This window comes from Equus asinus, chromosome 5 (genome assembly GCF_041296235.1).
Source record: "Equus asinus isolate D_3611 breed Donkey chromosome 5, EquAss-T2T_v2, whole genome shotgun sequence".
NCBI lineage: Eukaryota > Metazoa > Chordata > Mammalia > Perissodactyla > Equidae > Equus > Equus asinus.
This window is the reverse complement of record NC_091794.1, coordinates 90,255,423-90,271,295: the sequence shown is the minus strand read 5'-3', so window position 1 is coordinate 90,271,295 and position 15,873 is coordinate 90,255,423. Positions and strand designations below refer to the sequence as shown.

The 15,873-nt window shown below is 49.5% G+C and overlaps 1 long non-coding RNA gene across 1 annotated transcript; it reads left to right on the top strand.

Moving 5' to 3' along the window:
* The first annotated feature begins 13,569 nt into the window (after positions 1-13,569).
* LOC139045449 (uncharacterized) lies at positions 13,570-15,593 on the top strand. Its single transcript, XR_011503775.1, has 3 exons — positions 13,570-13,802; positions 14,369-14,477; positions 15,459-15,593. It is a non-coding gene; the product is annotated as an uncharacterized lncRNA (long non-coding RNA).
* Positions 15,594-15,873: the final 280 nt, after the last annotated feature.

The following is a 15,873-nucleotide window of genomic DNA, read 5'->3' as shown; positions in this document are numbered from 1 at the left end:
ATTCTTTTTTTCCCCTTTTTTGGATTAATTACCTTTTACGATTCCAACGCTCCTCCCCCTCCATAAGTTCAGAAGTTTTACAGCCTTTTATTATTTTGTTGGAGGTTACTCTGGAGATTATATTATATCCTTGATGCATCAAAGGCCAATATGAAGTGGTTATTTTACCCTTTTTCTTCTCATACAAGACCTTTAGAGCACGTTTAACTGCTTAAACTACCCTCTCCCTCAAATTACATGCTGTTGTTGTTATGAAATTTAAATATATACGTATTGTAAATCCTACCAGATAATATTGTTTTTAAAAAGTCAATATTCATTTACACTTACATGCACATTGGCCACTTTCATTTCTCTTCGTTCCTTTTTACAGTCTTGACTTTCCATTTGGGATCATTTTCCTTCTGCCTGAAAAACACTTTTATTTTGTCCTTTAGTGTGAGGTTTGCTGGTGATGAATTATCATAGCTTTTGTTTGTTTGAAATGTCTTCATTTAACCTTTATCTTATCTTATCTTGATTTTAAACTCTTTATTATGAAGATTTTCAAGCATATACAAAAGTAGAAGGTATCATAAACCTTCATGAACCCATCAGACACTTTGAAGACCACAACAGATTTCCTAACTTATTTCATCTACCCATTCTCTCCACATACACTTTGTTTTATTTTTTACTGGGGCATTTTAAAGTAAATTAAAGGTGTCACTTCACCCTAAATACTTTCAGGTGTATTTCAACAGAGAATATTTTCTTGCATAACCACAATGCCATTATCACAAGCAACAAGATTGAAAATTGCTTCATATAATTTAACCCCTAATCTCAATTAAAATTTCCTTGTCTAAGAAAATGTCTTTTTACAGTTGGTTTGTTAGAATTAGTATCCAAATGCAGTTCATTCATGGTGTTTAGTTTTGTGAGTTCTAATTCTCTTTAGCTCTCTTTTAACAGAAGGTAGACCCCTTCTGTATATTTTCTCAATGTTATTAACTTGCTGAAGAAACTGGGTCAATTATCCTGAAGAGTTTTTATGTTCTGAATACGGCTGATTGCTTCCCCATGTTGTATTACAGTGTAGTACAACTTGCTTTTTGACTTTTCCTATTTCCTGTAAATGGAAAGCTAGAGCTAAAGAATACATCATGGGTAGTAACTTGTAAGTCCCTACTGCATCACACCAGGAAGCACATAATGTCTGGTCCTCCTGCTTTTAATGATGCTAAAATCTATCTCTAGGTTCAGGCAGTGACAACCCCACCTCTTCATTGAAGAGTTCTCTTTCAACTTTTCACTTAGTGGTTTCATCATCCACGGAATACTACTGCCTACATCAGTTATTTCATTAGGGGTTGAAAAAACGGTGATTTAATTCTGTTTCTTTCTGAATTTAGTAGCTGGAATTCTTCCGTACAGAAGAGTGTTTCTTCACTCATTTTGGTTATTTAATTACCATCAAATGCAGTTAGGCATGACAAATGCTGAACTCTTTTCCTTTAATTATCAATTTCCAGGGGAAGGAGTTGATGCCCTAATTTCTCCAGTGGTGTCCAATCAATTTTATTTCCTTTCCATACCTTTTCATCCTCTTTTTCACCTGTTGGCTGCATGCAGAAGAGCCAGTGGAGGACTTCAACGCCCTAGGAGATGATGAGCCCTCTTTAAGGAAGTTGTCTGAGGCCCTGAATGATGGCACGGAGCCGATTCGTCCCTAGGACTTAGGGAAGAATGGGGCTGTTATGGGAACAAGAAATACACTTTCATTTGATAAGCCGCTGAGATTGTGATGGTTTGTTACAACATTGAATCTATTCTGACTAATACAGCTATTATTTCTTTATTTTTTTGTTGAGGAAAATTCACCCTGAGCTAACATCTGTGCCAGTCTTGCTCTATTTTGTATGTGGGTCTCTGCCACAGCATGGCCACCGACGAGTGATGTAGGTCTGTGCCCAGGAACTGAATGCAGGCCGCTGAAGTAGAGCATGCTGAACTTAACCACGAGGCCATGGGGCCATCCCTCTATTATTACTTTTTTAATTTCTAAGAGCTCTTTCTTGTTCCTTGTTCTTTTTCCATAGCAGTGTTCTTGTTTTAGGCATCCAATATCTCTAATTTGTCTGATGATATTTAACTTTTTATGACGCGTTCCTCTGTTTGTTGCATTTTTTTCCTGTGTCTCCTGAGTTCCTTTTTATCGTTTGTTGGGTTTGCTTTCAATTTCAACTAAAACTCTAACTTATGTTTATTTGGTGGAGCATTGAATGGAAGAGTTTAGTAGAAGGTGGCTCCTGTGGATAGCCCTTGGCTTCTCCTTTCCTGCTGTGAACAGTTCAGCTCCAGCCCACACTTGCACACCCTAATTAATGAGTAAAAGCCCAAGAGTCACCCACGTTCAATCTTCTAGAAAGGAAGTCTCCCCCTCCCCCAGCCATCCTCATTGAGGCCTGTCTCTTGGAGAACTCATTCACATTGTAAGCAGTTTCTCAAATATTCCTTCCAACACTTTCCTTATTTTCTCAGGTTTTAGCACCTCTTACAAATGGTGCCCAGAGACAAATAATGAGAAGCATCATCCAGGCAAGAGGGCAAGAGAAACTGACCTGGAGAGAGAGAGGAAAGAACATATACCAAGAGAGGGAGGTGAGGGGGAGCATAGAGAATATGACCTGTTAAAAGAATACCAGCATTGCTGAGGAGCAGATGGTGAAAGGAACCAAGATGTAAACTGAGTCAAGAAAGGTGGGGACAGGGGCCAGCCAGGTGGCGCAGCAGTTAAGTGTGCACCTTCTGCTTCGGTGGCCCGGGGTTCACTGGTTCAGATCCTGGGTGCGGACATGGCACCGCTTGGCATGCCATGCTGTGGTAGGTGTCCCACATATGGAGTAGAGGAAGATGGGCACGGATGTTAGCTCAGGGACAGTCTTCCTCAGCAAAAAGAGGACGACTGGCATCAGTTAGCTCAGGGCTAATCTTCCTCAAAAAAAAAAAAAAAAAAAGAAAGGTAGGGACAAGACTGAGCAGGGCCTTGTCAGCCATGTGGAGAATCCCAGTCATCGAAAGATTTTCCAAAGGGATGGACCGTAACTGTATCTGCTCCCAGAAGAGGTCGCTCTGACCGCAGTGGGGAGAATGGATTGCAGGGCAGAGCAGAGGGAAAACTGCTGAGCTGGATGGCAGACATGGAGAGAAATGAATGACTGGGGGTACAGAGGAGGAAAAAGAAGGGAGAACTGGGATGTGTCGATGTCGAATGAGAGCCTGGGAGGTGAGAAGGACGACTCCCAATTCCTCAGCTTGTGCAACTGGATTGAATGGCAGTCACTTTCACCGAAATGGGAAAGCTGTTAGAGGTCAGGTTGGAGGTCAAGGTCATGAGTTCACTTTTGGATGTTTTGATAAAGTCAATGTAAGTGCCTGATATCATTCCTGGCACGTGGTAGGTACTACTATTATTGTCTGTTTAACAAGTCCAAGTCTTCCTTCCAGGTCTAGTTCAAGTGGAACTTCTGCCCAGCTCCCCCAAGTAGAGTGTGTCTTCTTTCCCAAGTGCTTTATGAGAAGTGCAAGAGCATCACTCAGTACCTCACAAGGAGATTCTGTTTGCCCCTCCGCCTGGCCCACCCTGAGCCTGGCTCACAGTCGGTGCTCTCATGATGCTTGTAGATGGATTAACAGAACACATGCTTCTCTCCATGGTCTTGCTCTCTTGTTTTCGCCATAAAAGTGTTGAAAGCAGCCAGCTCTCCTCCTTCCTGAGCCCCGGGCTTCCAGCCCACTGTGAGGCCAGGTGGGGCGGAGCTGACCAGCCTGACTCTGGACCAGGGGACGTTCCTGCAGGTATCTTCCTGCCTGAGGACAGATTGATCTCTGGTTGATTCTGTGCTTCCCCAGGAACTTCCAGAGGTGGTTTTATCCTGCCATGTACAGTTGGGCCATGGGGGAGACAGGCAACTTCTCTCTTGTTTCCAGAAGCCAATCAGAGGTCTTGTCCCTTTCCTAGGGAGGCAGCCAATCAGTTGCAAGCTCTAGACACCTGCTTCAGAATCTACAGAAGACCTTCCCAAGCTGGGGAAGAGGCCTGGGGAACATCAGCGAGTGGGCATGTTTCCTCCTCTACGAAAACTGAAGGTGTTAGAGCACCTTGGGGGTTCTTAATGCACAAACTGTTGTGTCTTGAGGCTTCCTTCAGAAGAATGTCATTAGCCTTCGTTAGGTTCTCAAAGGAACCTCAGCACATCAGACCTGCAGCCCTGGTGTGGAGCATCTTTCCAGACCTCACAGCTCTGACATCACCATCACCATCATGAGTTAAAACGTACGAGTCGTTTATGAGGCACCAACAGCTGTCCTAAGGGTTCTGTATATGAGATTGCATTTGACCTTCACCATAACCCGAGGAAGCAGCTGCTATTCGGCCCCCATTTTTCAAATCAGGGTGAGTGTGCTTTACCCCATGAGGAGTACACACATCCGCATTTTATCAGCTGTGTGTCTTGAGCAAGTCATTTATCTCCTTTTTTTCTTTTTTTAAGAAGTTTACGAGGGGGGAGTGTTTTCCCTTTTCTTCTTCTCCCCAAAGCCCCCGAGTACATAGTTGTATATTCTAGTTGCAGGTCTGTCTAGTTCTGCTATGTGGGATGCCACTTCAGCACGGCCTGATGAGCAGGTTAGGTCCGCACCCAGGATCCAAACTGGTCAAACCCTGGGCCACCCAAGCAGAGCGCAGGAACTTAACCACTTGGCCACGAGGCCAGCCCCATCATTTATGCTCTTTCAACTTTAATTTCCTCATCCACAAAATGGGGACAATAACTGCTCCTCTTCCTCATTGGCTGTGTTCGTGAAAGTACCTATTTGCTGATATTGAAATATATAGGAACATGGCCCAGAAAGGCCAGGACACAAGTCCTGTTTGGGATGGGGCTGGGCAGGCTGACTCTGCTCCCAGGGGCTGTCCTCAGGCAGGAGCGAGTGTGGGACCCTCTGAGATGACTCTCTCTCCAGCCTCCCTGCTGAGTCACCCCAGGGAACTGAGTCAAAGCACAAGGGGACTAACAGGCCCCGCCCTGAGGGGGTCCCTGCTCCACTGCCTGTCAAAGGAGCCCTGAGGGTGACTCTGGACTGTGCCACCTACTCTCTTTGTGACCTGGGGCATGTTACATAATCTCTTATGGGAGGGAGGTGGCCGGGCCAATGGGAACTGGGGGCCTTTGGTCTAGGGAAGAGCTAACTTGGGTGATGTGAGCCTTGGCTGCAGATTGCTGAAGGGCTGCATGGGGAAGGGAATTTGTGAGGAGAACATAGCTTTGCAAGACATTTATGATTTTTCTTAACCTTATGTTTTCAAAAATTTCAAATCTAAATGATACCTGTGTGAAATGAGGAAGAGAAACCTCAACTAAATTGGAGTTGGGAAGGCCTGTAGGGGGAGCCCTATCATACATGGTCAATTACTCCAAACAGGAAGAAACATACACTTGCACCACCAGCAGGGAGTGCAGCTACTTTACAACGGCAGGAAGATTTCTCTCCTTGCTTGGCAACAGCCCAACCAATGAGAAACACTGAAGCTCAGCCAATGAGAAATGCCGCAGCTCAGCCAATGAGAAATGCCACAGCTCAGCCAATGAGAAACACTGCAGCTCAGCCAATGAGAAACGCCACAGCTCCGCCAATGAGAAGCCATCACCACCCTGTTCTGCTAGAATACCCCTTCCCTCCTCCCCGTTTTGCTCTTCCTTTGTCGCTCTGAATTTGCCTGTGGTTCACCATAGCATGCATATTCTGAATTGCACTTCTTGTGGCTATTCTCAAATAAACTTGTGGGTGTAAAATACGGCCAGGTTTGCTTTTGAGTTGATGCCTGGCACAGTTGAGTTTTACGGAAAATAGACTCCTGAGCATGCCTCCCCTCCTACTGGTTTTGCTCCAGAGTCCATCACTGTGAATTCTGTCAAGCATTTCTTGCTGTGCATTATGGTAACTGTATTTCTTCTGGGGCCGAGTGCTGTTACGTGGCCTCTCCTATAATCTGAGATCTCATCTCATCTTTCTCCTTGAAATTAGAAAGTCCATTTCAATGGCAGAATTTCCCTCCTTTATCTCTGGCTTACAGAGTGCTTTTCAAAGATGCTGGTGCTCCCTGTGCTGATGTGATTCTCAATGCATTTTCCAGTCCTTGGAGAAGATGTGTTCTTCTAACCTCTACAGGGAACGTGAGTAGGTGGCGGATGAGCTGTTTGAATATTCCTCCTAAATCTCTGGATTCCTTCCTCACATGAAACCAGGGAATTTATGGCATTCAAGCTCATTTACCCCATGCCACCACTGAGTTCAAGTTCAGCTAATCAACTGAGCAAACATTTAGAACCGCTCCCAGATGTTGGAGCTCGCACCTGGATGGCAGACTATGGGTCAGTGAGCCCCTGCAGATAAATTGGTTGGATCTAAAATTATGTTCCTCTCTTCTGGGCCTAACACCCTCAGAGTCCACTCTCACACAGATTCTACAGGTTTTTGTTAATGTACATTTGTAAAAACCTTAGATTATTTTAGTATATCAGTTTTCTCCTCTAGGGTTTGACTTGATAATTGGGGTCCCCTTGGGGTGTGCTGTTAAAGGACTTAAGGAAATGAGAGAGGGTGGGGTGGGGCGTGAAGATCAGCTACCTCTTACAACCCTCCACAGGTTCATAAAGGGTCTTTGTAGAGTCAGAAAGAGCCTCATCAGTCCAGGAAAAAGGATTAATTATGCTGACAAGGGAGACTTGATGTATTCTGTGGGTTTAGGTACTCTGAGACATTTAAATATTCCCGTATGTCCTTGTTACCATTCCCAGGATGTGCTTTGTCCAAGTCAATCCTTCAACTTTCGTATAAGAAGCCAGAAGCCTGATAAGCTATAAAATTTTTTGTCTTAAGTGTATAGCTGAGCAAATATATATACTATACACATATATGCACAGAACGTATATATATGAATATATGTGTATATAAAAAGATGAATATATATACATATTTTCTATATTAGTACCACCTAGGACAAGATATAAAATAAAGAACACTTCCAGCTCCCTGGAGGCTCCCTTGCTCCCCCTCCCAGTCAATAGTCCTCTACTCAGAGGCAATGACTCTTTTGACCCTGTCAGCACAGATTAATTTTGCTTTTTTTTGAACTTCACATAAATGGAATCATAAAGTATGTATGTATTATTATTTTGGGTCTGGCTTCTTTTGTTAAACATTATGTGTGTGAGATTCATTCATGTTTTTACATTTAGCATTAGACATTTTACGTTTAGCATTCTTTTTCATTGCTGTGTAGTATTCCATGCAACATACATGAATTTATTTATCCGTTCTATGGTTGGTGGCCTTTTGGATTGTTTCCAGTTTGGGGATATTATAGATAAACTTGCTATGAACATTTCGTATATGTCTTTGGGTGGACATATTTCTGTTGGGTATATACTTGGAAGTGGAATTGCTGAGTCATAGGGTAGGTGTATGTTCAGTTTTAGTAAATACAGCCACAGAGTTTTTCAAAGTGGTTTTACCAATTACACTCCCACCAGAAAGAATGGGCGTTCTAGCTGCTCCACACTCTGAAACACACTTGGCATTGCCAGCCTCTTTAATTTTAGGCATCCTAGTGAAGATTAGTTGTATCTCATTGTGGTTTTAATTTGCATTTCTTTGCTGACTAATGATGTTGAGCACTTTTTCACGTGCTTGTGGCCATTTGGATATCTTGTGCATGCGTGGGTGCGTGCGTGCATGTGAAGTAAGGCTGTAAATTTAACTGGTATTGTAATATGGCAGCTTGTATTCTCAAATGCTGGTTTGGATTATTGGCTCCTTCATCTCTTCAGCTAAAATGAGAGATTCTTTATAGTTCAGTCATAGAAAGTTCCTCATTCTCTGCCCATGTCTTATGCCAATAACTTATGATGCTGAGTCTGCCGGTTTATTTCTCTAAATTCTCTGGTAAGATTATGTGGAAATTGATAAAAGAAAACTTAAGTGAATTGGAGTGAGGAAGGCCTGTAGGGGGAGCCCTCACACCCCATCACACATCGTCAATTACACCAACTGGGAAGAGACAGAGACAGAGACTTGCATCTTGGACAAGGGGCGCTGGCAGGAGGCTGGGAGGCCACAGGAAACTAGGTCTCCCCTACCCTCTGTCCCAGGTGGCTTCCTAGGCAGTGGCTCTGTCTCTGGTTCCAGCTTCCACGGAGAGACCTCAGAGCCTGGTTTGGGGAGCCTCACTGTTTCCTTTGCCCCTCCCGCCCGGGCATCGCAGTAACTTCCTGCCAGGATCCCGGGTGCTTCACTCTTCCTTGTTCGGCCCTCAGCTCCTCCATCACCTGTGGAAACAATTCTCTGCATTAAACTGTCTCTATTGTAAGTAGTTGAAGTGATTTTTATTTTCCTTGTTAGACCCTAACCGACATCCTGCCCAAGCTAAACTGTATCCCCGAATGCCTTGTTGAAGTCGGGGGACACAGCGCCTCCCTCCTCAAGCTGCCCCCGGGGGGAAGGATGGAGGACCCATGCCTGTGTCGCTGAGATTCTTAGCACCTCCCTCAGCCCATCCTGGGCTGGACAGACACTGGGGAAGCCTCAGGGCGGGCCCACAGACTGAGCCTGCTGCCTGCAGATGTCCCTCCCAGGAAGAGTCAGGAGAGGCCCAGGGGACCTCACAAGGTGGGTCCAGCCTGAAGGAGGGGGGCTGCCCTGGCTGGTGGAGCGTCTGGGAGGGGCTGCAGGTGGCAGAGTGAGCCCTTGGCAGCCTGCATGGGGAGGTAGTGGGACAAGGGGAGGAGAGGCCCAGGGCAGTGTGAGAGGGTGTGGAGGTAGGATGGGGGGATCTGGCCCAGCCCCATGGGCCCCTTGGAGAGGCTTTCAAAGAAATATTTAAACCCACAGAGAAAGGCAAGCATCGGCACATGGGGAGAGGCCAGTCCCTCCCGTAGGGCAGTGGAACCGGAACCGGGAGTGACCCAGATTGGCAGTGTGCAGTGGTAGGCTGAAGACCAGGCCCACCACCGACTGGCTGCGGGCACCTGCGGCCTCTTCTCCTCTCTGGGTCTCTCAGCTTTCCCATCTACAGAGTGGGAGGGGAGGATGAGACGGTTTCTAGGTTCTCGTTACCAGGAGTCAGCTTCATCCATGTGCCTGCCATTGTGGGCAGACCTGGGGCAGGTGAGTTACCCTGGCTTGCATGGGAGGGCAGAGTGGGGTGCGGTGAGGGGGTTTCCTGGTTGGGTTCCCCCGCTTCATGGTGATCTGGGCTGGTCAGCTCGATCTATATGGATATGCCAGGAGCCAAGAAGTTGGGGTCAGGCACATGGCCCCGCAGCTTCTCAGGGCAGGGCAAGGTGGCAGCTGTCCCCACCCCAGGCTGGCAGTGCCACTGCGCCTTGGGCAGGTGACTCACTGGAGCTTCTTGCCCGCCCTCAATCCAGGGACTACTGAGTTTGTCCTGGTGCTGACGTTGCAATCCCTTGGGGATCGCCCATCTCTTGTAGGTTCATTTTGTCCTGGGTCCCACAAATTATGTGGCTGGCCCTCGGTAGAACCTACCTCATGAGTTGCTGTGAAAACTAAATGAGTTACCCACCTAAAGTACTTAGCACGGTGCCTGACACTTATTTAGGGCTTAGTAATGTTGGCCATTATGGATGTTTTTATTATCATGATCACTATCATACTCTGGCACGTTGCTAAGCTCTTTGCAGGTGTTATCTTGTTTCACCTCATTTCACCCTTACAACCACCCTGTGAGGTAGATGTGGATATCATCCCACCTTGCAGATGGTGAAACTGAGGCTCCCAGAGATGGGGCCATCACCCAAGCTCTTATAGCACGTAAGATGCAGAGCTAGAAGTCAGTTCTACTGAACCAATCTGGGGTGAGAGTGAGTGGGAGTCTCTATAAAGCCATGGACTTTACTACCTTGTTTGGGATCCCAGATCAGAAGGCCTTATCTCATTCGTCTCCTCACTCACTATTTTATAGATGGAATTAATGAGGCCCCTGGAGGTTAAGGGATGGGCTCCAGGTCAACAACGAGTCTCTCCCTCCAGTCCAGGCCCTTCCTGTTGCCCTTTCCTAGACTTTTAAGCCCCCAGAGCTTGATGATGGTGTCGTCATCAGGGGTGAGGGCAATGCCCCTGGTGGGAGGGAAAAGGGTTGGGAGCCTCAAGCGAGAAGAATGCCAGGCAGGGCTGGCCGAAGAGAAGAGTCAGGGGTGCAGCAGGCTCCCTGCGGGTCTCCCTCCTGGAGCAGGCGGAGGAGCTCTGGGTCACGGCACAGAGGTGGGATGTGAGCCTGCAGGAGGTGACAGCTGACATCCTAGAGGTGGGGTGGCTTCAAGGTGGTGGCTTCAGCCTGGGATGGCCAGCAGGTCACAGAGTGAGACCTCAGCAGCCCGCATAGAGGGGGAGGGCGAGGAGAGAGGGGGGATGTGACTGGACACTGAGTGATGCAGACAGGCTCACTTTTCCCTTTGGAGAAGCTTCCAGTGAGACATTTAACTCTGCAGTAGAGAACAAGAGACTCGGCACCCGGGGAGACCAGCTCGTGCTCCAAGGCAGTGGAACAGGCCCATGATTGGAGTCTGAGGTCCTGGTTCTGCTCTCAGTTCCACTCCAGGTTTGCTGAGTGGCCTGGAGACGTCTGGGCCCCAAGGTCTTCCCATGTGTGAAGTGAGAAGGGTGGATGACCGGGTTCCAGGTTCCCTTTGCTCTGCTCGTCTCTGCCCTTCACGTGTAACAGGAGTCTGACTCCACCTGGTGCACCTGTTGTGGGGGCGCCCTGGGATGTTAGTTGACCCAGCCTAGGGGGTTTGGACTGAGTGCGCAGGGATGGCTGAGGTTTGGAGGGACAGCCTGAGGAGGAACTTCTCCAAAGCCTGAGATCTGGGCAGGGTTCCCTCTTCCCATGGTGATTTACCTGAAGCTCAGGGCACCATAGATCCCAGTTCCCTAGGCTCTGCCTGAGGAAGCAGGTCACGGTGGGCACCAGGTGAGTCTGGGTGTGGAGTGGGGGCCATGGGTGCAGTCCCAACCATCGAAACAGAAGCACTCTGGCTGCAGGCTGCCCTCACCTCAGTCTCAGGGATGTGTGGTCCACAGCGGGTCCGTGGCTGTGCTAGGGAGCCCAGATGCCAGGCCCACTCTGCCACCAACCGGTTGGTGACCTCGGCAAGTCCCTTCCTCTCTCCAGGCCTCCTGTCCCTGTGTGTAAAATGTGGATATGGGACTAGATCATCTGCTAGGTCCTAGCTCTGATGTCCTATAATCTGAAGATCTTGGACTTCCCACTTATCCTTTCTGCGCCTAATTTTCTCATCTGTGAAAGGGAACATGCGTGTGAAGGAGCCTGGAAGAGGATGCCAACCCCCTATTCCATGTGCACAGCCCATGCATCTTGCCTGGTCCTTCACCAGCTCTCTGAAGCAGGCTGGGCTGGGCCGGTGGCCCATCCTACAGATGGGAAAATTCACGAGGGCTCCATGGAGCTCTGTGTGGCTGAATAGACGGGCCCAGGACTTTTGTTCTGAGAACTCTGGCTCCTGAGGCCAGGGGGAGCTGGGAGGAGTGAGGAGGCCGGGTCCTCAGAGCAAGCCCCTTCCAGGATGCCAGGACTGTGCCTGGCAGAGGGCTGGGTTAGAGGGTAGGGGATGAGCATCCCCGGGGACCTGAAAGAGAGTCTAGGGCCTCCTGGAAGCACGTGGCCAAAGGGGCTCACTGTCCTGGGGCCGGGGAATCCACCTGGCAGGGGGTCCTGAAGACGGTCCAGGAGCTCTCTGATTGGTCTAGAGGGAGAGGGAGGGGAGAGAGGGGAGGAGGTGGGAGGGGGAGCAGGGAGGTGCGTCTCAGTCCCTGCTTTGGTGGGCTAGAAAGAAGGCTTTCTGCTGTGTGGTTTTATAAGTCAGTTTACCAGGTCTTATTCCAGGCTCCATCCTGCTGGGGGTCATGGGATAGGTCTTCTGTCCCCTTCTAGTCTCCCTGCCCCCCACCACTTGGGGTTTTACTCAATGCCAAGCTATCTGGTTGGGTGTTGGAGCCGTCTTGGACCCAGCGTGGTCTACAAAGATTGCTGCCCTCTTGTCCCCTTGTTGTTTTAAGGGTTAGAAGATTTGGGCTTAAATCTTGTCTTGGCCATGTTCTTGCTCTGTGACCTTGAGACGATGACTCAGCTTTCTGAGCCTTTGTTTCCCCTCTCTAAAATGGGGATAAGAATTGTACTGACCTCATAGAGCTGTTGTGAGGATTAAATGACATAATCCACTACCCAGCCTTACCCCCCTCACTGCTCTGGCGGGAGAGCTGAGACCCCTTCATGGTGGCCGACCTGGGCATGCTGGCCAGCCGCCATCGGGCCTTCTGACGCCCCGCCCAGGGTCTCCCCTTCTATGCAGTGAAGGGCAACAGCAGCCCCTGGTGCTTCGTGTCCTGGCTGCCCTGGACACCAGCTTTGACTGCGCCACCCAGCAGAGCCTGTGCCCACTGCCAATTGCCTTATTCATTTGCCTGACACTTCCCGGGGAAAAAAGGCCGATTGCCAGTGGTCCTGGAGTGGGGACTGTGGCACTGACACACACATAGTGCTCTATTGTTGTTGAAGGAATAAATGAATGAACTGTGGGTGGCCAACCTTCCACTGGTCTGTGAGACTAGGTCCAACAGCCTGAGCACAGGATTCAGTCCACAGACCCTGTTACTGTCCCGGCACAGCCATTTCACCCGAGCCTCAGTTTTTTCCTCTTTAAAATGGGGCCAACTATACTTTCCTTAGAGTAGTCTAGAAGCCTAAATAGCACAATATGTGCCCAGCACAGTGCCAGGTGCATAGCAGGGGTTCAGTTAAGGGCAGCCCCTTTTGCTTATGCCCAGGCTTCCTGTCCCCAAAGAGCAGGGGGGCAGCAAGGCAGACTCCTACTCTGGCTGTCACCCACGCCAGGTGGACCTGGAGCAGGTGCTGGGCCTGGGCGTGGTCCCCTCGCGCATCATCTACACCAGGCCCTGCAAGCCCGCCTCCCGCAGCCAGTATGCTGCCCGCCACGGGGGCAGCTCTCGACCTTTGACAGCAAGGAGGAGCTGACCGAGGTGGCCCAGCACCACCCCAGGGCCAGGTGAGACCAGCAGGGGGTTGCAGGAAGGTGGAGCCAGGACAGCAAGCCTGAGGCTCGCAGATGGGGTTGGACCTCAGCAACCAGATGAAGGCGGTCCCAAGCAGCAAAGGACAAGAACTTGAGTCAGTGGGCCCAAAGCTTCCTGGTGCACATGGGGCCAAATAAACTTTGCCTATGTCTGCAGAGACTCTGGGCAGAGCCCGGCATTAGGAGGTGTGGTGTCAGGCAACTCACATTGGAGTCAGGGAGACCAAGGCTCACATTTCAGGCTCAGTTGTCACATGTTCCTGTAACATGGAGGCCTGCGGAAGCTGTCTTTATAATTTTATCCTCTCCTGCTTTTTCTTGCCTCAGCAGAAGTCTGTAAGTAGTGGGTGTGTTTGCTCCTTGGGATTCCGTGGCTGGACAGTCCAGAGGAACTAGGTAGGGATGGGTGGAATGTGGGGGGAGATTGGATGGGGGATGAAAGCATCCAGGCCTCGGGGCTCACATGCCTAAGAACCCTTGGCATCCTTTGCATCCCTCTCACAGGCTGGTCCTTCAGCTGTGGATGCAGGACAGCAAGAGCATCTTCCCCCTACGCGCCAGCCTGGAGGTGTATGAACATTTGCTCAAGTCCGCCAGAGACGTGGGGTTGGCTGTGATGGGAGCCAGGTGAGAGCAGTGGCTTTTCCTCCCCGGGAGGCAGGACTCAGGGTTTCCACTGCCTGTCTCCAGCCCTCGACTCACTGGCCGCCCTCCCATCAGTCGTGGCCCCTCTGGGCCTCACGATGCTCCGTTCGTCCACAGCGAAGGAGCTGGACGTTATCTAGGACTGGGGTGGGGCAAGCGAGGCACTGGCCTTGGGTGCAAAATTTAACGGGATGCTGAAAAACTCAGTACTCTAGATAAATAAGATTTTAATATGATATTTTAAAAAATCAAAATTAATGCAAAAAAATCCATGAATAGGAAAACATCAAAATTTTAAATAAAGTAAGATTGGCATTTCTGATTTTTCCTTTTGCTTCAGGGTCAAATCACTGTTCCCGATCTTGTCGTTATTTAAAATTTTTCTATTTTATTCATCTTAGATGTTTTTGTATCAATTTTGCTTTTTAAAAATATCGCATTGAATGTTATTTATCCTAACTCCTTAGTGTTTTGGTGTCCCTTAAACATTGCACCTGAGGAGAATGCCTCACTCTCCTCACCCTACCTGGCTCCGGTTTGTTCCTCAGCCCACCCTGCTTGCGGGCGCTGAGATTTGGGGTTCTGATCACGTGCCTTCCAAGGAGGAAAAGGAGGAGAGCCCCTGCAGTGAGGCACTGGGAGAGGCAGCTAAGAGAGGTGAGCGCCACACAACCGTGAGAGCCTCAACTCAAGGATTGTCCTGTGGGATGTGTGTGGCTCTGAGGACACCCATGCGTAGATCCGAGGCTACGTGGTTCTGGGGGTGCCCATGTGGGCCAGTGTCGTCACATGCGTTGCAGTGTCTGTGTCCGAGCTGGTCTCCATGTTCTCCCCGTGTCCGTGTTTCTGAATGTGTCTCTCTTCTTACTCACCCTTGCATTTGCATGTGTGTTTCTGCACACGTCACTCCACGTGTGTTCAGTTTCCATATGGGCTCTGGCTGCCAGACACCCCACAACTTCACGAAGGCCGTTGCCGACTGCCGGCATGTGATCGAGATGGACCGTGGGGTCGGGCATGACCTGAGCCTCCTGGATGGCGGAGGGGCCTTCCCTGGAGTGGAGGGCCCAGAGCCTGAGTCTGAGGAGGTGGGGGGGGGAGGATGAGAGGGAGCCTGGGTGTCCCAGCCTGGGTTTAGAGGCCAGAGTGTGTGTGTGTGTGTACACGGGGAGCTCTTGTAACTGAGTCATGGGCATGCGTGTAGCTGGGGTCTGGCTCTGTCGAGAGGGCTTTGTCTGACCATGCTTTTGTGCGTGTGTGTGCCTGTGTGTGTATACGAGCACAAGAGCGCCTGGCTCGTGTCTTTCTTTAGACGTGTTAGCTGCTATCCCTGGTTGAGCTACAGTCAGGTAGAAGTCTACTATCCCCCAGACCCGGGGCATAGTCCATCTTTGCTGACCATGTGTTGATTTAAAAGATTCCAAATTCAGACATCCAGAGTGCTATAGCCTATACGCATGCTGTGTGCCCTTGGACAAGTTACTTCTCCTCTCTGGGCCACAGTTTCTATCAGTTTTCTCCCCAATAAAACGGAGATGGTAACACCTCCCCACAGCCCTGTCACGGGATGAAGGAAGATGATGCGGTAGGCTCACCCGTAGGGACTGGCCACATTAGGGGCTGGCTCTGTGCCCGCAGATGGCGAGAGTGATCAATGTCGTCCTGGCCAAGGACTTCCCCAAGGAGAGCGGCATGGAGGACATCACGGCTGCTTCTACATGGCGTCTGTCTGCACCACCGCTATCAACATCATTGCCAAGAAGGCGGTGCTGGAGCCCGGTGGGTGGGCCCCGTGGGTGGGGCGGGCACTGTTCAGGTGACCCTAGGCCATGGGGGAGAGGATGGCAGAAGGTCTGGGCTCCACCCCTGGGTGCCTAGTTAACAGGAAATAAGCTTCAAATTGGGCATAGAAACGAACCCGTCTGTATCACTGTTTTCTTGTTCTCCAGCAGACCAGGAGATAGAGCATGAGGGTCCTCAGTCTTCCTGAGTGGACAATGCATTTCCACTGCGTTTATGGAGGGAGAGTCACAGAATACGGCCCATGAGGTCA